This window comes from Hoplias malabaricus, chromosome 5 (assembly GCF_029633855.1).
Source record: "Hoplias malabaricus isolate fHopMal1 chromosome 5, fHopMal1.hap1, whole genome shotgun sequence".
Taxonomy (NCBI): Eukaryota; Metazoa; Chordata; class Actinopteri; order Characiformes; family Erythrinidae; genus Hoplias; species Hoplias malabaricus.
Window position 1 is genome coordinate 49,649,755 of NC_089804.1, and position 22,043 is coordinate 49,671,797.

General features: G+C 38.2%; 1 long non-coding RNA gene across 1 annotated transcript in view; it reads right to left on the reverse strand.

Moving 5' to 3' along the window:
* Window positions 1–1,327: 1,327 nt before the first annotated feature.
* LOC136696783 (uncharacterized) overlaps window positions 1,328–22,043 on the reverse strand; it is a 39,079-nt gene continuing 18,363 nt past the window's right edge. The window contains exon 3 of the long non-coding RNA XR_010802636.1: window positions 1,328–2,566. This is a non-coding gene — a long non-coding RNA (uncharacterized lncRNA). The remainder of the gene's footprint in view (window positions 2,567–22,043) is intronic.

The following is a 22,043-nucleotide window of genomic DNA, read 5'->3' on the forward strand; positions in this document are numbered from 1 at the left end:
TGACACCACCACTGCATCTGCCTAGTGATGCTATAACTAACAAACTGGTGATAAGAGCCTTCTAACTAGCGGGCCTACTAGCTGCCAAACTGAACTGCATTCACCAACCAGACATTGACTAGGTATATTACCTAATTTCAGCTTAAATTAACGACTTAGTAAAAGAGATTTTCACATATACTGACGTTTCACACTTTACTCTGTCCCGTTTACATGCTAAATAGCTAAATCGTTAGCTAAAGTTAGCTACAATACCTGCTGTTGATGGGCCGCTCCAGGGTCTCTGCACAGACTTCACACAGAGAGCATGGAACTCTTGCTCGCAGCTAAGCATCTGGTAAATGCGGGTCAGGATTATGCAGGAAACATCCCCGAGTGGTTGACATTAGCCTTCTGGCAGCAGATGTCTCGCTCACAGTCGGTATTTCAGTGCAGTGACAATGCTTGCACCAGCTAGCGTATCCCACCCTCTCCAAACCTCGGGGAACGGCTGGATGCTCCTCTACACAAACGTGTGTTTGCAATATTCCTCTTTAATTTCTTGTTGAGAAAGAAAATTCTTGGAACTTAGTTAAAATTCCTTCCAGACTCATCTTCAGCCATGATATCGCCAAAACACCGAACACGTTTCCCTTGACCGCGACTGTCCTGCCGTGTCTAGTTCCAATTAACCAACCTCATGACGTAGTCACTGACGCAACGGCAATATGGCGGCAAGCCAGAGCGACACTATCAGACAGAATCAATTATTCATTCATTCATTCATTATCTGTAAGCGCTTGTCCAATTCAGGGTCGCGGTGGGTCCAGAGACTACCTGGAATCATTGGGCGCAAGGCGGGAATACACCCTGGAGGGGGCGCCAGTCCTTCACAGGGCAACACACACACATACACTCACGGACACTTTTGAGTTGCCAATCCATCTACCAATGTGTGTTTTTGGACTGTGGGAGGAAACCGGAGCACCCGGAGGAAACCCATGCGGACACAGGGAGAACACACCAACTCCTCACAGACAGTCACCCGGAGCGGGAATCGAAGCCACAACCTCCAGGTCCCTGGAGCTGTGTGACTGTGACACTACCTGCTGCGCCACCATGCCGCCCAAATCAAATATTAATGTATTATAATTTACCATGTAATCATTTTATATTTAAAATATTCTCAAAATAATTTCAAACACATTAAAGTATTTAGAAAACACATAAAAATAATATATTAGAATTGAGGAGTGTCTATATACATTTTAGTTCTATTATGACACAAGAGCAGTTTTAGCAGATATAACACAAAAAAATATAAGTGATTACAACACAAGTGATAAATGTCTATATACATAAATGACAATGTACATGTCAAAAACAGAGCAGCATAATTATTATTGCACTAATGGTGTTCAGAGTCAGTGAAGTTATCAGGAAAAGAAAAAAGCAGTAACAATGAGTGCATCATGACTGTATACATGACAGTATTGACTGGACACGTAGCAGTATGGTGAAGTTCAGACAACAGGAGATCAGTCATGTGCCTGCAGTACGGAGACTCGTTGTAAAGTTCCTTAGCACAGCGCAGCTGTATCAGACTTCCACTGAATGTGCTTCTTTGTCTGCTGTAGAGTGCAAGGGGTGTGAAGTATTGTTCATAATGGCGAGCAGCTTGTTAAGTGTCTGTTTTTCTGCCACCACCTCCAGAGTGTCCAGTATGACTCCAACAACAGAGCCTGCCTTCTTGATTAGTTTGTACACTTTGTTCAGTGAACTATTGTTTATGCTGTTGCCCCAGCACACAACAGCATAGAATATAGTATTAGCAACGATGGACTGGTAGAACGTCCAAAGGAGTTTTGTGGACATTCCAAAGGACCTCAGTTTCCTGAGAAGGTACAGACGGCTCTGTCCTTTCTTGAACACTGCACAGGTGTTAAAACAACAGTCCAGTCTGTCATCCAAGTGCACACCCAGGTACTTCACAGGTTAGTTTTGGAAAAGTTACTAATTTCATTTTAACCTTATCCATTAAGTGGATTGCCTTATATTGCATTTGCTCAGATATACCTCTTGAAAAATAAGCAACATATATTGGCTTTTGACTGGAGAATGAATATGATAATAAGACTGGCAGCTGACATGAGTAGTTATGTCAAGATGTCAAATTGTGTGTGTTAACAATATTGCAAAACCAGAAAATATTGCTGGGTGGGAATACTTTAAAAGCAATATGTTGCAGCAAAAGTAAAATTAGACCTAAGACATGTGAATACATGTGTGAATACAAATGTTAGCTGGTATTTGTTGGCTAACATGTTGTGGAGAAAATGAGCTTCAATAATTGCTATGTCTGACTCCTTCCTTCTGTTCTATGGAAACCACGTTCCATGTGGACCTCACTGACACACACACACATACACACAGACACACACACGGATGCACGCTACCTGACAGTCTCGAGGGGCCAATTACCTGATGATGGCAAGTTGGAGCATGGCTGTGTTCTCAGGTACGCTGCTCTAGCACCAGAAACCACAGCACCAGTCTCCAGTGATTATCCCGCTGACAAAGAACATCTCTGCATGACAAAAGAAAAATATAGCAATTAAACCCAGAAATTAGCTTTGCCATTTATTATTTAATATGTGTGAATTACTGGGATTGAACATAAGATGTGTCTTTCTATTCGAATCATTTTAAATTTAGCAGTGCACTAATTACAGTACTTTATAAATGGGTAAATTATACATGTAGTCAGAAAACAAATTATATGATTTTGCTTGGTAAAATGTTCTTTCAAAGTTCCAACAATTTCTTGAAACTTAATTGTGTACCTTAATGTTCACACTACAGTCACTTTACAAGGGAAAAAAGGCATTACCATACATTTTAAAATACATATATATATTCTTAAATAGAATATTAAACAAAAAAGACCTGAAAAAACATGAAGGAAAGCAAAATTTATCCGTGTTCTCTGGATGACTAGAGTGGCTAGGATTTCCCTCCATATTCCCAATCCATCAGCATAATACAACCCAATGTGGGCATTTATTAGCTAACATAGTATATTGGGCAGTTTTCTCCTCCAAACGTGTTGGGAAGTTTGTGGCAGACTGAAAAGAAACAGTGGCAGGCGTCACATATTCAGGGGAAGCATGCACTAGCCATAACCCCAAATAAGTGTGTACGGAATCAAATAATCTATAATATATAACACAACATATATGTTCCCCAAGTAACAATACTGAAATATACCCTTGAGGACAATAACACAATGACAATTTTTCTGAGAGTGTATAACCTTAAAAAAGCCAAAAAGCGCATTTTCATCACAGCCCTCCTGTGATAAGCCCTTATTTCCTGAAAGGACAATGAAAATCTCTGTAATTAGCCAACAGACACCTCAATCAAGAAACAAAAGCAAGCCTGTGGAATGAGAGACCTATGGCAAAACAGGTGTTGCATAGACATATGTGAAGATCTCAAAGAGGATATTTATTTTTCTATTTTTTTAAAAAGTATCATGAGTGGATCAAAGAGGTCATCATGTTTAGCTCAGGTAAAGGATATTTCCTTGATATTTTTCTTAGAAGGCAGACCTTAGATGTGTTTCCATATGTTAATCTTTTTTCCTTCTTCTTTCTTTGTTCTTGTACATGCATTGACATGTAAATATGGTCAGCTGTACCAGGGCTGTAGCTATGGATGGGCCCATCCACTCAGCCATAGCTAAATCCAGCGTGCAGGTTTACACACGCAGACACACTCTCCTTCCTAGTTGTATGGTGCACATTTCGATATGTCAGACCTGAAGGGCAAGGGGAACACACTTTTTTTGCCAAAGCACACCTGACAGTCAAATTCTAGGGAAGTCCCTGTAATGTTTCATAGTATTTTTATAAGACTACATAAACTTGCACAGATATTTATAAAAGCTAATTACAGTACAGCTTGTCTGTCATAAAAAATATCATTTAAATGACACTGATTATTTATTCTGCCACTGTGTTGTCATAAAAGTCAATTATTGCCCAGAATTGTAGCTTAGCATATTTTCATAGGTCCTACAGTCAAGTCCAGTATTTTGACAGTGACACAAACATCTTTACACCATGGCAATAGATAAAAATAAAGAAACAAAGATGTGATTGAAATGCAAACTTCCAGCTTTGATTCAAAGGCTTTAACAAAAATTCTGCTTTAAATTTAATAATTACAGCCATGTCATGTAAAGGTCTCTCAATTTCCACAGGCTTGTGTTCAACTGCAGCGTCATTCTCTCATGACAAATTAAAAATGAAAAGTTCTGGAGTTGTTATTTTATTGGATTAAAAATAAAAACTTCACAAAATCTAGCCAAGTTAACAGCATTTTAAAGCAGATAGAGGTGTATGACTGACTGTAAATATAAAGAGTTTTCCACAAAATAAGAAACTCTTTAAACTCAAAAGCAGAAAAGATAGATAAGACTTAGTTAGGATACATCTACAAAAACCTGCACGGAAAAAACATCCTTTGAACAGATGAAGGCAAGATTAACTTGAACCAGAATGAATCAGAAAAAAGGGTACAGCAGAGGTACATTATTGCTCACTAAAGATACAAACCATGTAAATGTACCCTTAAAAGATACAACTATGGTTTTAACTAATGATTGAGGTGAATATTTGTAAACTATCATTATATAAATGTGTAAAAATAAAATAACATTCACAGAGATTATTGTATATTGTGCCATAATATTCATTAACTAAAATGACTAAATATGTACACTACAGTGTACAACCACAGTAACAGCAAAAAGCACAATGACAGTTTTTCTGAGAGTGTAGGGATAAAGAAAAGGGATGTGGATGTTAGGTTGCCAATGGAACTGGGTCACTGATGTTTACTGATAATGTGACTGCTGACAGAAGTAGCAGGTTAAATTCTGAAGTGTATAGATTTATACCTGCTACTCCGATTCAGTCAAAGTATGCAAAACTCTTACAAAGTCTCAACACAGTAAAGATGGACATGACCCAAAACATACCACAAAAGCAAACAAAGAGAAACTAATAACAAATAGTGATATATTCTTCAATGGCAATGTTGATCTCTTGATCGAAAGGCAACTGAGCATTTTTTTACTTACTAAAGAAAAAATGCGTGCCAGAAATACCCACAACCGAAAACTGAAACTCCAAACTGAAACCATCTGTACTAAAACCCGGCAAAGTACTTAAAGAAAAAACTCAACATTTTGTCTGTAATTTCCAGTCATTGACTGCAATGGATCTAAACATTGCAAAAAAAGATAAAAATAAATGTTTCGCTTACCTGCATAAATTAAGGTTGAATGTATACACTTTAAATCACATTTTTATTTATTTGTTTTAAATTCTTCTTGGTGCTGCACAGAGGCTAAATTACTTCCTGACCAATTACTTATGAACTCACTTTCTGTTAAATTAGTTAATTTTGTTATTATTTCTTATTACAAAAGACTTTGCCCCCCCCCCCCCCCCCAAAAAAAAAAGTATCCGTTTTAATTTATAGTTTTACTTACAGTAATTAATGTAAGTATACATTTTGTTTTAATATATATATTTTTGGAAACATAGTTATGTCACTGTTTTACACAAGTAATACTACTTTCACTTAGTTATGTACATAGGCTTCTCCACCCACCTGTGTGTATGCAGGTGTTACGTAGCTGTATCAACCCTCCCCTACAGTTCAGTGACATCAAGCTTGTTTCATTCGTTTGTCTGGATGACTGTATTAGGTCGTTCAGAATCATTCAGAAATTAATTTTCATTTTTCTAAGAAAGAAACCACAGTCTGTAGGTCACTTCAAGCTAAAAAAAAGTGTTGTGGAATCATTTGCTTGACATTGAAGAAGAGCTGGATCATTGTGCTGCATTCTGTGTTGAGAGCATTTAGGCAATAAATGCAAACCAATATGAAAAACAGAATGTCATGGTGCATTTACATTGCTTGGACTCATTAGTTTGGGGACAGTCTTCTTTAAAATGTGATGGTCAACCTGTTGAGTATCACTGATATTTACCCTAGTGTACATGCCCAGTGATAACATGTGAGCTTTGAGAGTGCCTTGTGGATGTGATTACAGTGCTTTTGGTCAGCTATAAGGCCCTGACCAGTGGCAGAAAAGAAGCCAGTCGATGATGAATGTCCTCTCCACTGGCCTTGCGTGACAGCCATGGCTGATACCTATCTCTACCCAAATGAGCTTTGGTTGTGCTCCACCGCTTCACTCTAAACCTCATTTGGAATGCAAATAAGCCAATGCTAAACAAAGCACACCTTTCAGACAGGCCAATTTCCTGGCCTCTTTCAGGGGCAGTCAAAGTGGGGGCCTCCACTCCTGGACAGCCAGAGAGAAGAGCTTCTCCCAGTCACCCAGCCAATTGAAACAGCCCTTTGTCCACACTGGTGCCTTGGATGAACATTTTCCTGCTCCAGTGACCAGGATGCACTGCATGCTATAGGCCTCAACAGTCCCAAGAGTGAATGACTAACTAGGGGCCAGATTATGAAGACCCTCTCCTCAACAAAGTCTGCTGAAATGCAGTGTTTGTGAATGCTAACAATACACACATCCGAATGTGGGTTCTACTTCAAAACTGTAACCTGTTTGGAAAATGCAAAATGTGTAATGCTGTATTTATTTATTCATTTTTACCAGTGAACAGCCCTTATTCTTTATTATACTGGGTTTTCCATACAACCACAGGCCTGCTGAACTCTATAGGGTCTGAGTTCATTTCAGTGTTGAATGATTAATTGCACAGGTGAGACTGCCTATTGTGTCCCACACCTCGCAGTAGTCATGGGAAAAACCTCAGCCTTTTGTTCTGACATGATGCTCTGGCACATTCAGAGATGGCTGTGGGGTCACCTAGCCATTAATGTCCTGAACCACATTATTAAAGCCATGATCAGATGATCAGGAAACTGTGAGGCTGTGCTATAACAAAAGGCCTTGAACAACCCAGCACGGTATGACCACACCCACTAAACCCAACTTCAACAGCCTCTCTGTTAGCAAATGACCCAACGACAGCTGTGGTGCTTATATTTATATGATTTTTTTTTTTCAAAATTTAGAACAGTTGGACTGGCATATTATCTGTTCATTTCCTTGCTTTCCTCATTCTGACAACACCTTTGAAACAATGGATCATTATAAAGGCTTATTCACATTGTTTAAACTACTTCAGACAATAACAGCAAGCCCTCAGTGTGCAGCAGACAGGGATTAGATGAAATGCCTCCAGGTCTTGCTACACCCACTAAATCACAAACACTCAAGTCTACACTTTTCAGCCTAAAGGTTCTTTTCTTGGCTGTAGGGTTGGTTGAAAAATGTTGTTGGCATAAATCGGGGTACCCGTTATTTAGGTCTTCAGTGGTCAAAGTACAATGTTTGTGATCGTCTATAAACCAGAATGACATAAATATACAAATAAATATGTAAAAGTACCTTTTACATGGACAAAGCGGATATTGTGCTAGAGTTTTGTTATATTAAAAGCAAAATTTAAAAATATTAAATGTTATATAAATTACCAAACCATGTTCCAACAAACGTATATAAATTTACTTTATTCCCTGGGTCACATTTTGGGCAACCCTGAAATAAAACATTTCTAATATGTGGAGGATTTTTCAAAATTTGGCTTGCATTATTGTTCATCAGACCATGTATTACACTTTTTCATTGAGCTTTTTTCAACTTTCTCTTTTACTTGCTAGTTAGGCTTTGCATCTGTACCTATGTTTCAAATTGACATACTCAAAAGAGTACATATATGATTATTTAAGAAGATATTTATAAGTCTATATCTCATAGCGAAGCACTGAGCACTGATTCTTTAAAGTTAGTTATATTAGGAAATATTTCTGCACAAAGTCAAAGCGGAAAATCAAACAATCCAGGCCCACGACTCAGCTTTCAGCATGGAAGATGTGATGAAGGCAAAGAGCAGACACATTAAATACTGGTTTTCTTTAATCTTTTTAGTTGTTGTGACTTCTGTGCAAGTCTCTGTTAAATAAGTTATAAATAATAACTTGTACTCATTTGTCAGTTCTGACTTTTGCACGATACTACATGTACTTACAGTTCCTAAAATGTCAGAGCTGTTATATACACTTTGACAATGGAGAATCCATAGGTCAGATACCATTGGGCATAATAAGTATAAGAAACAGGGAAAAGGGCCTCCACCATGCAAGCCATACCCAGACCAGAGTCCAGATCTATTTACAACTGTTTTTCATTTAGACCAACTGTCTGTTCGGAAAGGGGCTTGGGTTTCAGTTTGTTTGCAGTGGTCTCACCGGAGTACGGAAGCCAGTTTCTGAATCCCATCTGAGCCACACACACACAAAGCTAAAGCTGACATCATAAACATTCTCAAGGCACCTTGGGTGGGGGCGGCAGGTGGAGTATGTCCTCCAGGGCGGGACTGTCCTATCACCGAGCGAGGGACACACCTGCAAGCGCTAGAGGCCAAGGAGATTGGCTGCTACAGGAAAATTACACCTGTGGGGGTTGCGGGGGGGCTGCTACATGTAAAGCAAACCCTTTACAAATTCTGTCTCTTCTCTCAAAGAACTTAAACACTCCGCATAACCTCAAGGAAGTGGCAGTAGTCTTCACGGAGACAAAAGTTTTATCGGCTGAACTGTACCTCCAGTTAGGTATGCATCCATCTCCTAGTCGGGAATCCGGTCGCCAACTCAAGATGGTCTCCTTCCGCCCAACAGTGAAGCAAACAGGGCGTCGATTAACAAAGAGGAAGAGAAATACCAGAATCTGAAGCAGCACAAGTGATCGACTTACAATGGTGTGTCTCATATCTGGTTTTGAGGCAGAGGACCATCCTAAGGAAACAAGAGGGTAACATTTTAATTTCAAATACGTTTATTGTTGTTTCCTTGTTTGAGGTATTTGCTACGGCTAGCTTCAAATCTTAATACTTATTTTCACATAGACTTACGTACACTTGGTATAGTTGGGGAATATTTAGTATGCTGAAAATGTTGGTCATTTACATGGGTTGGCTGAAGAACTGTTTTGTGAGCTTGTTAAAAGGGAGCGTTCCTGTCTGAATAGGGTCATATCATAATCTGTATCAGATTCCAATCTATTTAAATGGAAAGAAAAAGGGAACACAATAGAAACAAACACTCATTCCTTGACTGGATAGACCAGTTTGGGCAGGTAGAGGCAAACCGCCAGACTTGTCAAAGGGGATAAAGAGAGGGGTTTAGCTGCCTACTCTTCTACTCCTGATAGCACGCCTTCCAGAAGCACTATGGGCTGTCTGTATAACTCGGTAACTTGCCTGAAATTTTCACTTTGAGTTGGCTATGATTATGTTTCTAGTTTTACACAGGCTTTGGAATGTAATAGTGTGCTGTGTAAAGATATATTTAACCTTTTTAACTCTTTGGAAAAGTTTTTAAAAAGTTTAAAACTCTTGGTCATTTTTAGACTTCAGATTTACAACTAGGTTGGTGGTCTGTGTAACCTGTTGATCCTGAGCAACTACGCTTTGTTTTTTTCTGGGTATTTCTATCGTGACACTCGCAGCAACTGCCGTGAGTTAGGCTTGTCCTTACGTGTCTCTTTGGCACGTTTTAGAAGATACGACAACCATTTCTACTTTCCCTAACTTTTGAGGTCAATGAAACAAAGTGTGGTAGGTTACGGAGACGGTATGCTTTTGATTCTTTTATTATAAGCTTGATAGTGCCTGTTTTATAAGATATTTTAAAAGTAATTCTAAGTTTCTTCATTATTTGGAGGGAAGCACTGGTCCCGAAGCAGGGAGAAAATGTCGGCCGGCCAGCACAATGGATGCACAGTGAGGTGGAGGATTTTGATTGGTGGGAGGAGGAAAATGAGTCCGTTTCATTCCCTCATCTGAGCGACTCATTTGTCACAGCTTTATTACCTGGCCAAAGCATTATCAGAATCCTGCTCCCCTGTGGGAGAATACGGCTCGTAACACAAGCCCTTGCTGGAGGGTAATAAAACCCAACGACGGTTTAAAGTCAGATTATTGTAGATATGGAGTGCAAAGCAAAGCAAGGAGCTGGGCAGTGGCTTGTGTATGTTTGTTCCTTCAAGAGGCCAGAGGGAGGAAAATGGAGTGTTAATTATCATGCACAGGTGAGAGGTCAAAGAGGTTCAACACACTAGGGATTGTTTGCTTAACAACAGCCATTTTAAACTGTGTGACTGTGCCTTAGCAGCCTGTTATCGTTTTGCCGTGTTCGGTTAAAGCACAGAATTGGTTTCATCTGCTGGATATTCTTCCTGATTACAGACGTTCTTGTGCTTATAGGCTGTATAAAGAAATGGTCATAGACTACAAAACGATTGATTATGAGCTTTTTTAATGTTGAAAGGCAATAGTTTTATGTTTTACATTGTAGGCAGTTTGCAAGATCGTTAAAACAGCAAGAATATGCAAAGTATCTATAATACGATTAGACTATAATATTTACACGTTGCTTCACTTTCAACATAACCATTCACTTCTTGATTAACAGGTTTAATGCAAATACCTTATATCGTTGTCTACTGCTACTTAGAATACAAAGTGAAAGTGTGAGGAATATGCTCACAGGAATTCAAATGCTCAAGAGATAGTCAAAATACAGCACTGGAAATGCTAAATAGCCTAGTTGGAAAAACTGTGCTGAAAAAACACTTAAAGGTTCACTAATTATTGTCTTTTTTAAATAGTGTGACAACTGAATGACACAGAAAAGCAGCAGTCATTTAAACTCAGAGCGCAATTAGAACTGGCCGAACCAGGCCCGCATTTAACTAAGGTTTACTGTTACCCCTCGCTTTGTTCTTCACACAGACACAAACTATTGATTAAGGCTCAGCCTAGTTTAGCCTTCAGTTTGGTCACTTCACTGTGGAGTCACATTCCAGCAAGGAGGGCCCAGTTACCTGATCACATTTCATTCCAGGCAGTGTGAAACTGGCTAAAAACACGTTACTGCTACAGAAACAGGAGATCAAACAGCACTTAAAATTTGATTTACAAAGAGAAGGAGGAAAGCAACTCAAGGTAGAAGGCAAAGGCTCCATTACGGAATACTGGTGTATGCACTTATTTCATTGTTTTCCACCTTACTCTGCCATCTTTAACACTTATTCTCCTTCCTTTTTCTCCCTCTCTTTCCTTCTCAGAAGGCCTGCAGCACTGGTTTATAATGCTGATGATTAACTAAATAGAGGCTGCAGTCTGGGAGAGCAGGTCTGCTTGGGGTTTTCATTTCACGGGTCCTGACTGAGCAAGAGGAAGCCGCAGCCTTTTCAGGCACTTGGTGGAAATCTGAGATTTTTTTTTTCTTTTTCTTTCTTTTCCCCCTACTCACTTTTTTTTTTGTCACATTCTTTACCTGAGTCCCTTTCACCACGGTAAGGTTACAGGTACTCTCTCTCTCTCTCTCTCTCTGTCTCTCTCGCTCTCTCTCTCTCTCTCTCCCCTACATGCTTGCTTTCTATTATCTGCTTATTCTTGTGAAGCATTTCCCATTTTATTCTCTCTCTCTCTCTCTCTCATATATAAAACCTGCTGTACTTTTAATACTTGTTTCACTTGCAGCTTCTTTAAGGACAGTACTACTGCCTACCGATTTCACAGTAGTTTACAGTATTTTGAATGTTTTGGAGCACATTTAGGGTCATTTAACTTTTATTGTTCATGTTTTTAATATAATAATACTCATATGTAAATGCTACAGTTGTGGTTTACAAGCTTGGGAAACCAAATATGACATATTCACATCAACAGTTTAAACAGGGATTTCAGACATGCTAATCTAGCCTTTCTTTTATATTTCAGGCAGAAATAAATATAACAGACCTACAAAATGTGTAACTGCAAACATTTTACACAGTTCTCTTCTAAGGGTTCAGTCTTGTGCTGCATGGCTATAAACTTTAGGCGTTATTCAGTAAACTAAAAGGTGTGTGGAATGACCTTCCGCACACAGAACTTGGTCACAGGTCAGGCCAGTGTAGCATTCCTCTGTGCTGTTATCACTGCACACAGTAAAACAAAACGTCTGGCCTAGCCTTAGCAACGGAAGCTAGAATGAGATGTGCTTGTTCATTATACAATAACAATGCCAGGACTGTCTCCTATGTCCTCCAGAAGATGAAAGAAAATTAGCACCACCCAGTTCAGGCCCTAGTTTTTCTTTCTTTCTTCTTCTTTTTTTTTGGGGGGGGGCAGAGGAGGGGTACTCTTTAGCTCGATGCTGTCTTAAGTCAACGTTCTATTGTAAGGTAGAGTAGCTCTCCAGCCCATGATGTCAAATCAGACCAGTCGAAACAGGTTTGGACAATTATTAACTGCCTTAGTGGCCCACACTCTCTCTGCCTACGGTTGCTCCACTGAGCCACAGAGAACAGAAGAACAAAGCAAACGAGTGCGTGCATAATTCCAGCTTTACCAGTTTTCAGAGCCAGTTGTTTTGTTGCTGTATATCCTCCTTTATGCGTCTCTACTTCCTCAGGGCAGGTGGTTCACTGGGCTAGGGCTCTGTTATCAGCCCCAGCTCATCATAGCAGCAGTTTTAGTGCTTTATGGTGGTTAGTATCAGGGTCTGATGCAACACTGGCAGAACATATTCAGCAGGATCTCAACTGACATGAAAGCTCTTGCCTACAAATTAACAAAGAGGGAGGAAAAGCATTTTTAATTCCAAGTTTTATTTAGGCAACTGTTATTGGCTTTTTCAAGTGGCACAAAAATATAGTTGGGAGTTAGGGATATGACAGGGATGTTTACTAGATACATGTTCTATTTATACTTCTGTTTCACCTGAATAGCTTGAAAGTTCCATTAATTTTTTACATTATTTTGCAGCCAATAACAAGAAGCCTTTTTTTTTGTCTCATTCCAAGAATTGCTTGGACAGTCTTCTCCATCTTACGAGGCAGCATTGGATATCTTTTCTCTCTCTAATACTGCCTGGTAATGATGATGATGGCTGTCTACAGACTTCAGAGAACTTGCAGTTTAGTGTAATGCTGTTTTACCTCACAAAGTTGCCTACAAGTCTACTTAAAGCGAACCTATGGCACTTAGCACCCATCTTACCGGACAGTGCTGGACTGTGTATGTGTTTTCTAACACTGTCTGGTAACGATGTTTGTTGGGTGGCCCAAATACTGCCAAGGATTCTCTCCACTTTGTCTCATTTGATTATGCCCATATCAGGCAACAGGTAAACACACTGTGAATGTTTTCTTGCAAGGTGTAATCCTTAATAGAATTAAGTAGGTCCTCTGGGTTAATATTGTGCCAAAAAAATTAAAAGCTGTGTTGTTATCAGCACTTTTAACAAGACAACAAAAAAATGAACTCAAATAATTTACAATGAAAGCATTTTGTTTTCACAGAAACTCATATATCACCCACACATTGCTTAATGAAACTTGTTTTGTCTCTGTTTCTACTGTTAGTACAAAAATACCAGGTGTTTATTTCACAGTTTGCAATACACACACACAGAGGTTTCCCTGGAATCTGGGAGGTGATGATTCTAAGTACAAATCCACTGCATGTCAGCACTTTTTTGTATATTTGTAGATATACACTGACAAACCAGTATTTCAGCCTCTTAAATAGCAGCAGGTTTAGGGCTAACCCTACAATGTTGATACTGTAACATTATAATTAAAAAAAGTCTATCATTTATTTATAAACCTATATGAAATTTATGGAGTCCAAATATGCACTCCAATGATTAAAGGCCCTAAAATATTTGTGTGTTGGCTTTGAACTCTTGGTGGATAATTTGGCAAAAACCCACATTAGATTTGGAATTAGTTATCTTACGCAAGAGAACAGGTATCTTTATTTTTACAGAATCTCTGGGTAAAAATGGCTGTTTAGCTATTCTTTTAAAAATAACACTACCAGAAATAGCTTCCTACAAAAAGTCCTAAAAAAGCCTTCAATGGGCAGCTTTATAAAGAAACATTGTTGTGAAGGAGATGACAGAATGAACTAAAAACTGATCCCAAAACTAGATCCTAGACATTCAAGCCAGGGACCTCTTTTTTTCCTTTTTTTTTTTTAGGAGTGTCCCATTAGATTATTAGTTCCAAGAGGAGGCAGTTGAAACCCGGGAAAAAGAGGTCTCATATCAAAATGATTGGCAGCCTGCTTTTGTGTGACACTCAGAGGCGTTAGGAGGAAATAAAGGGCCAGGTCATGAGAAATGACTCGAGGGGGGGAAAGAGAAGGAAAAGAGCGGGAGTGTCTAATGTACTCTACTTTGTTTTTTTTCATTTCCCACTCCCTCTTTTTTCTAGGCTGCCAGACCCCACCCAGCTTTAGTTAAAGAATACCAGTCAGGTACCTGCTGAACCAGCCTGCTGAAAGACGTTTCCTCATCCCCTCCCCCAGTGCACTGTGTGGCTTTTGTGGCTTTAGGCAAACCATGATTGGCTGAGCTCGTCTTACTTGCGTGGCACATCCTGCAACTGACACACAAGCTCACCTGAACGCGCACGATAAAAAAGGCTTTTAACGATACTGTCGACTCCTCCTCTCCCCATTCTCCCATCCTGTGCCCATCCCTGCACATACACCTTCTCAAATAGTGTGGAAAGTCTAGAGCAAACTTTTATGTTTAGTGTACTTTTTAAAACTGTAATTTAAGTTTTGCCACATATTTATTTAGTCAAATGCTAGCTTGAATGTAGCTTAATCACAGTCTGCTACCTAGAAAAGGTGAACATATTTAATCCTGACAAATTCTAGTCATATATACAGCTTACACTTGTTTATATTTTGAGCATACTGGCTTTGAGGTTTTAAGTTCTTGGGCCTATAAACAAAGAGAAACAAGAGAAGGCTTTAGCAAATTTCTCAAAGGGTAAAACGATTTGAAATTTTTGTAGGTACTATTTTACAAAATTTAGAAGCCTAACATAATTGTTTTTTCCCCCCATCACTAAAATACCTACTATGTGCACAAATAAGCAAATGTCAGACATGGCCCTTTACAACCCACTGTTTGCTTAAGGTGGAAGAATTGACTCATAAATATTGAGCCGCACCCATGTTTGCCCGTCTGGGGTACTTTTCCTTTATCTGTGTCACAGATGTATGAAATTGAGTCATGTTTGTTATTCATGTCCCTTTCGCAGTTTTATTAGCCAGCTTTACACTGTCACATCATTTTCCTCCATAAAGCAGACAGGACTTCAGCCTTTTCATCTCCTCTTTTGTTCTCCTCTTTTTTTCTTTTTTTTTTGTACTCTCTGAGGGTTCAAAGTAAACATTTTGTGGATTTAGCATATTTCAGGGTCAATTTAAGAATGGTTTAACACCATAATCAAAGTTTTATTCCACATATTGCTTTATTTTTATTTTTTGATCACATTTGATGTTTGTATACATGTTTGATGTTGTCAAAGCAAGGCCTGTTGATGGGCGTCTTACCAGACATGGTTAGATCTAACTATTTGTGTCTAATACTGTCTGGTAATGCCGTCCATTACATGGCACCAACATCAATGAATACAGGAAATGGAGGATGTACCATGGAAGTCATTTTCGTGTCTGCAAATTATGGAAAACACAAACAAAATAGTTTTTTATATGATATAAATATATATGAATGGCTCTAGGTACCTACTGAGAAGGTAATGTGAACATTCTAACTTATGATAGGCCCTGAATCATAGTAGTCACTCGGTCAGAGATATTAATAAAACAGTACATCTCTGACTTCAGGTCTGTATGAGGAACTATGAACCCCACACTGGAAGATTGGTGCCATTTACAATACTCTTCCAAGTGTCATGAGTCAGAGTTTCTCTCCTTCTCTTCAAAAAATCTGTGAGTCACATATCACTCATCACCTCTTCCTTAGTATTTCTGCAAGTTGTGTGATGTAGCGACATTTTTGTAGTACAGTTTATTTGGCCTGATCCTTGGATTCGATGAATATAAAATAGAACACTGTTGCAGTGTTTTTATTATCATTATTATTATTATTATTTTGTATTTAAACAGGTTCTTCACCCTCACAAATCAAGTATACAAAGATAAGATGCACCCATAAACATTTACCCAAAGGTTTTTAAAAGAATCCAAATTGATTTATCTATAGCAGCTGTACCTAATGTTTTTGTTTTGGCAGAAAATGTGTTTGTGGTGGGCCAAGAGCCATAAGGCAAAAAAAAAGTTAATTTTTTGTTTTTACAGCCTGTAAAATCTGTATAATTATGTTATATCACTTTTTTGGTATTAGAATACTTTAAAAACAGAATTTATAAAATATATATATTTAACAAGTTATTAAAAAAATAAATGATGAAATCATATTTAACAATAATATCTAATTGCTTAGATAATTGCTAAATAATATCTAATTGCTAAACTGTTACCTTAACTTACAACGAGAAATGCAAATAGTTTCTTATGGAAAGCTACTTTTCTGGAGATACAAGATTTTGTTCTGACAACAAGAATATTATTGTTCTTAGGGTGAAATGGGGGTGGAGTTAAGGGGTCACAGGTGAACTTTGGCGCTCTGTATTGCCTTGAACAATAGCACTGTACTAGTCAATAAGAGACATTACTAAGAGATTTTCATTTAACATATAAGACAGAGTATCAATGTATCTTGCTGTATATAATAGTTCAGCATCTCAGCATGTGAACAAGGAACATGATAGAAGCCTTTTTTGTCATTTGAAGATTACCCAGCAGAATGTTCTCTCCCAGTCTCCATGGCAACCGAAATTCCACCCAGAAGCCAAATTCACAGTATTCATGGCAGAGCACTATTTAAACTGGCCGTCATCCAACTGACATTTCTCTGTCCTCTTGGGCTTCTGGTACATTCACCAAACATGGTATTTAGAAATCTGTTTAAGGTGATCGACTGTGAAATGTAATTTTACATACTGCACTGCTAAACTATTAAATATATCTCACATTTTAAAGCCCAGTTGTCCTCGTCTTTACCATGTCTTCAGTTCAGTTATATTTTGTGTGGTCAGGTATGGTGGATGTTTAAGTGGTAAATCTTGGCCTGGCTCTTATCATCTAGTCATTGTGTTCATGAGACTCCTCAGTGTGCAGAGTGGAATGCTTGGCCCCAGTGGAGAGCAGATCCGGTTACATGTGAACAGAGCTCCATTTTAAGCATCTTGATTTACCTATGAGCTCTCCTAGTCAGCCAAATTTCTCATTGTGTAGCACCCCCGACACCACCAAGATCCTGCCTAGGATGCCCTTATATCAATATAAAGACCCTTTCCAAACATGTTGCTGGCATGAAATTCAAAATGAGCAAGCAAGCAATCAAACAAATAAGCAAGTCATATGAAACACAGTCTTGGTAAGGTTTTCAAATAAATTGCGTATACTGTTATTATTTACATTTTGAACAACATGCCAGCTTTACTGAAAAAGTGTTTTACATTAGGACACCTTTGTTTTCTTAAAACAGTGTTCATATTAATGGATCCATCAGTGACAACCCCCTCATATCAATGACAAACCACAGAGGTTTTAACTGGTGCTGGGTCATGCTGATGTTAATGCCAACTTCAGACCACATATTTTGGCCAAAACCATAGAGCTATTTTCAGCTATGATGCAAACAGTCCTCTGGTCTTTAGTCATCATATATTCAGAAATGACAAAAACAACCTTGTGAGAGATTCCAAGAACTTCCTTTAACTGAACCAGTTAAAAAGACTATAAAGAGTAAATGTGAAAGGTAAACTGCAGTAGGCATTTACTCATGATGAAATCACCTGCAGTAACAATGTTCTATTTCCAGAATTACTTTACCAAGAATTAGTTCATAATGCTTGGCAAGTCTTCCAAAATGACAATTTCCAAGTAGTTTAGTTCTAGCATGTACAGTAAAACAATAATGCCACAATTTCATAGTCAAGGCCAATTTTGACTCACAGTACATTTGATCTATTGTAGTGTATTATTTAGCCAATATGGGTGACTAAACAAGCAACTGGTTTTCTGTAAACATCTGTTATGAAAAGGATCCTTCACTGGAGGCAATGGTTTCATAATGAACAGTGAATACAAACCACCAAAATATGTGAGTGCATAAATGTTTCTAGTCTATGCAATTTTTCAATTTTTTTATACATCCCTTACCAATTCCAGCTTAGATTTTATGTAAATCAATTTAATTCTACATATATATTTTTGTTATTGTCAATTTCACCTGCTAGATACGCCCATTACCTAAAATGTCTGAAACATTTTTCAAAATTACTTAAAAATTGGGGTGGCTCAGACTTCAGCTGCCCAAACCAGAACAGCAAGATCATGTCAGTTAATGACCTGTGATGTTTGCCAACAATTTACCCTGACCTTTTTTCACAAACTATGAAGTCATTAAAACTGTCAAATGAACTGAGTGAACTGAATTTATAACCTCTGCTTTACCCTACAAATGTCATTAGACCAGAAGTCACTGTTGCTAATTGTATATAAGTGTTTGAAGTGCGGGCAGCACAGTAAGCTGCCACTGCGTGACATCACAGAAGAATTCCAGAATGTCGAAAAGCTGTGGAGGATTCCTTCACCGGTCTGTGCATGCTCAGGTGCAGTCGGACTAGATTCCAGCTGGAGAGGGGCGAGGTTAAACCAGGTTTGTCAATGAAGTGGAACAGGCCGTCAAGACCAACACGTGGGCTGTGTTTAAACGGTTGTGACATACCTAGGAGTACAAATATGCACTCAGGGAACTCCCTCAATTGTTAAAGAGAGGTTATTTTTTTAATAACACAGACAAGGTAACATATTTTCTCAAAAAAATATATTGTAACACATTCATAAATGTAGTACTAAAATGTAAACGGGGTGGTACGCTTTCCATGTTCTTATCTTTACATAACTACATATATTTACAAAACATAACTAAAGATACTTTGACTTGACCTTTTGGTGTTTTTCCCCTTACATGTATAGGTTTTGAAATAAACAAATAAACAAAAAGTATATATTTAAAACTGATCTTCAGAGTTCAGTACTATATGAGAGGGTAGGAAATGAGGGAACTCGAACTGGTAGACATGAACAGGAAGTAGAATTTTAATTATGTTTACAGGGCATACAAATTGCTATTTAATAGTATTTTGCACTTGTGAGGTGTTGACATTTTTAGGGCTTCCCAGGAAAAGTAAACCTCCATAGAGTTATCAAACGCCACATTACATACAGCATTGATTTATCCATGAGACATTTCCACAGAAACATAAGTATTTCAATATAAAGGACTGGTTCCCAGCAATGCATTGTTTAAATATACATTATTCATTCATTCTCTGTAAGCACTTATCCAATTCAGGGTCGCAGTGGGTCCGGAGCCTACCCGGAATCACTGGGTGCAAGGCAGGAAAACACCCTGGAGGGGGCACCAGTCCTTCACAGGGCGACACACACTCACACCTACAGACACTTTTGAGCCTACCAACGTGTGTTTTTGGACACCCACACGGACACGGGGAGAACACACCAAACTCCTCACAGTCACCCGGAGTGAGACTCAAACCCACACAACCTCCAGGTCCCTGGAGCTGTGTGACTGCGACGCTACCTGCTGCACCACCATGCCGCCCAAAGATACATTATAGTATATATGATATATGATTCTTATTTAAAATTTTTGAATCATTTCAGTAGAGTGTCTTTTTTAAAAACATGCTAAGGGAACAAGTTAGGGGAAAAGCCCTGTTTAACTTGCCGTAGTGATGTACAGGCAGTTCAGGACAGCGTATGATCTTGAAAAGCATGTTATGGTCTATTCATACTTAAGACTACACCGTACTGAAATTATGTTCAGGCAAATATGAAAACTTGAGTAATCTTGACAGGATTAGTCAAAACGACATTCAGTTTTCTTGTGCAAACAAGTTAATTTTAACCGTGTTAACCAAAAAGCACCTTTACATTTTAGTAACCAGAAGTACACTTGATAGAAGTCACAGGACATTTAATCAGGAATACTCATGTGTCTATATACATCTGATTAGTAAAACAATGCTGATTGAAAAGGATGTCCACAGCCTTTTTAAAATATTGAGCAAACCACTCACAGTCTCTTGTTGCAGTTTTAGTAAGTCTGGAGATCTCACCTACTTTCATGTAATGTTAAAGATATTTAGGTGAACTGTTCAGAAAAGCATTAACAGTCAGATGTGTCCAATGTTTTGGTGTGAGTTTTAGGGACAGATGAGCTGTTTTGTAAAATATTAGTCATGGCCACAAATGACTCCACGCATGAATATGTGATGATGAATAAGCGACTTAACTTTACTGTGTTTTACGGGACTCAAATATTCAAAGGTTCAAATACGTATGGCTGTTTAGCTCAATAAAGAGGCATCACACATATGGACCTCTCAAACTTTTGTTTTCAAAAGGTACAAAAACTTGATTGCTGTTGTACTTTTTAATTTACATTTATACCATTGGTAAATTACACATCTGGACCTCACAATCTGACAGGGCAAGATGTTTGTTGCTGGATCGTCATGGCATTTGTCATCCAGGTGTCTCTGGCATCTCAAAAATTGGAAGCTTCTTTTTAGAAGTCCTTGAGAAGCTTTGGTTCTTCATATCAATGGCTTAGTTTACATGGGTTTGTTTACATGTGGTTTTATTTTGAGATACTGTGGTACAATGAAATGTAGGGCAGAGCAAATAAAAACAGAAAGAATAAAAGCACCTCAGTGTTGTATTTATATGCGACTGTTTTAGTGTTTGTAAACTTGTTAAGTCAGTTCACTTTATGCATTCAGCAGTACTTGGACAAATTTAAAACATCTGCATATTTTGTAGCCTCAGTATGTCCTTTATATTTTTAATGAATTCTAGATGTTTCTAAGACCAAGAAGACCAAAAAGATATTTGATTTAAAGACTTGCAATTATGTTTTGACAGTAACAGCTTACTTAATAAAATGAATACAAATCTTAAAAAAAGATACTTGAAAAAGTAAGATAAAATAGCAGTAAACTTGCAAAAATTATTCAAAAATGAACTCACAGCTTCATCCTCTTTTCCATAAAGATTTTTAATACTGGGTTCATCAGATTGCATCTGGGGAACTAACGTTGGGTGTTACGTGCTTCATTAAAGTCTGTGAACCAAAGTCAGGGTATTTAAGGTAGCACCAGGCTAAAGGAGCTATATTTTTGAAGATCTATTTTAACTCTACTTCCCTTTACAATAATATTTCAAGCAAACCCACACAAAATGACATGGCTTTGACCTCTTCAGCATTTGTCTCTTCAGCATCGTGGCAAAAGCCAGCTCTTAGACATGCGTGTTCCAATGCAAGTTCCTCAGTTAGACAGTCAGTAATCAGCCAAAATCTTTCATGTGAGAACATTCCTAAAATGTCCAAAAAATGTTTATGGCACCTATTTACATTTCTATTTCAGAATTTGTCTAATATATATTCCCTTCCTACAGTCACCACAAACACTGACATATTCGACAGAGGGATTTAATTTGAAAATAGTGAGCTATTTACTGACTACCCACATATGTTTATCTGCCTCACCCTAATTCATATATATTCACAACAAACAACACACACACAGAGTCCAAACAGATGGCTAGCCAGGGTAGCTACATGGCTGTAAAACAAGCCTCTTTTCTTTGTGCACCTCCACTCAGCACACAATGTCTATCAGATTGCAGCTCATTAATGATCTAGTTGGGCTTTGCCACGCCTTGCTAATAACTCACAGAAATGTCAAAAAGAACTGAAAACGTATTCTGTTGAGGCTAAGGTTAGTAATATTTCCTGCAAACATTTTTTTTTTTAAATATTCAGGTTACCGCAACCCTGAAATGGACAAGTGGAAAAGATAATGATGATAATGATGATGATATTCAGGTTTCATTAGTAAATTCGAGGAAAATTCCAGTCAGAACACCTGTGCAGCAACACTATTTAAAATACAGAAAAAATATTAAACACATATACACACA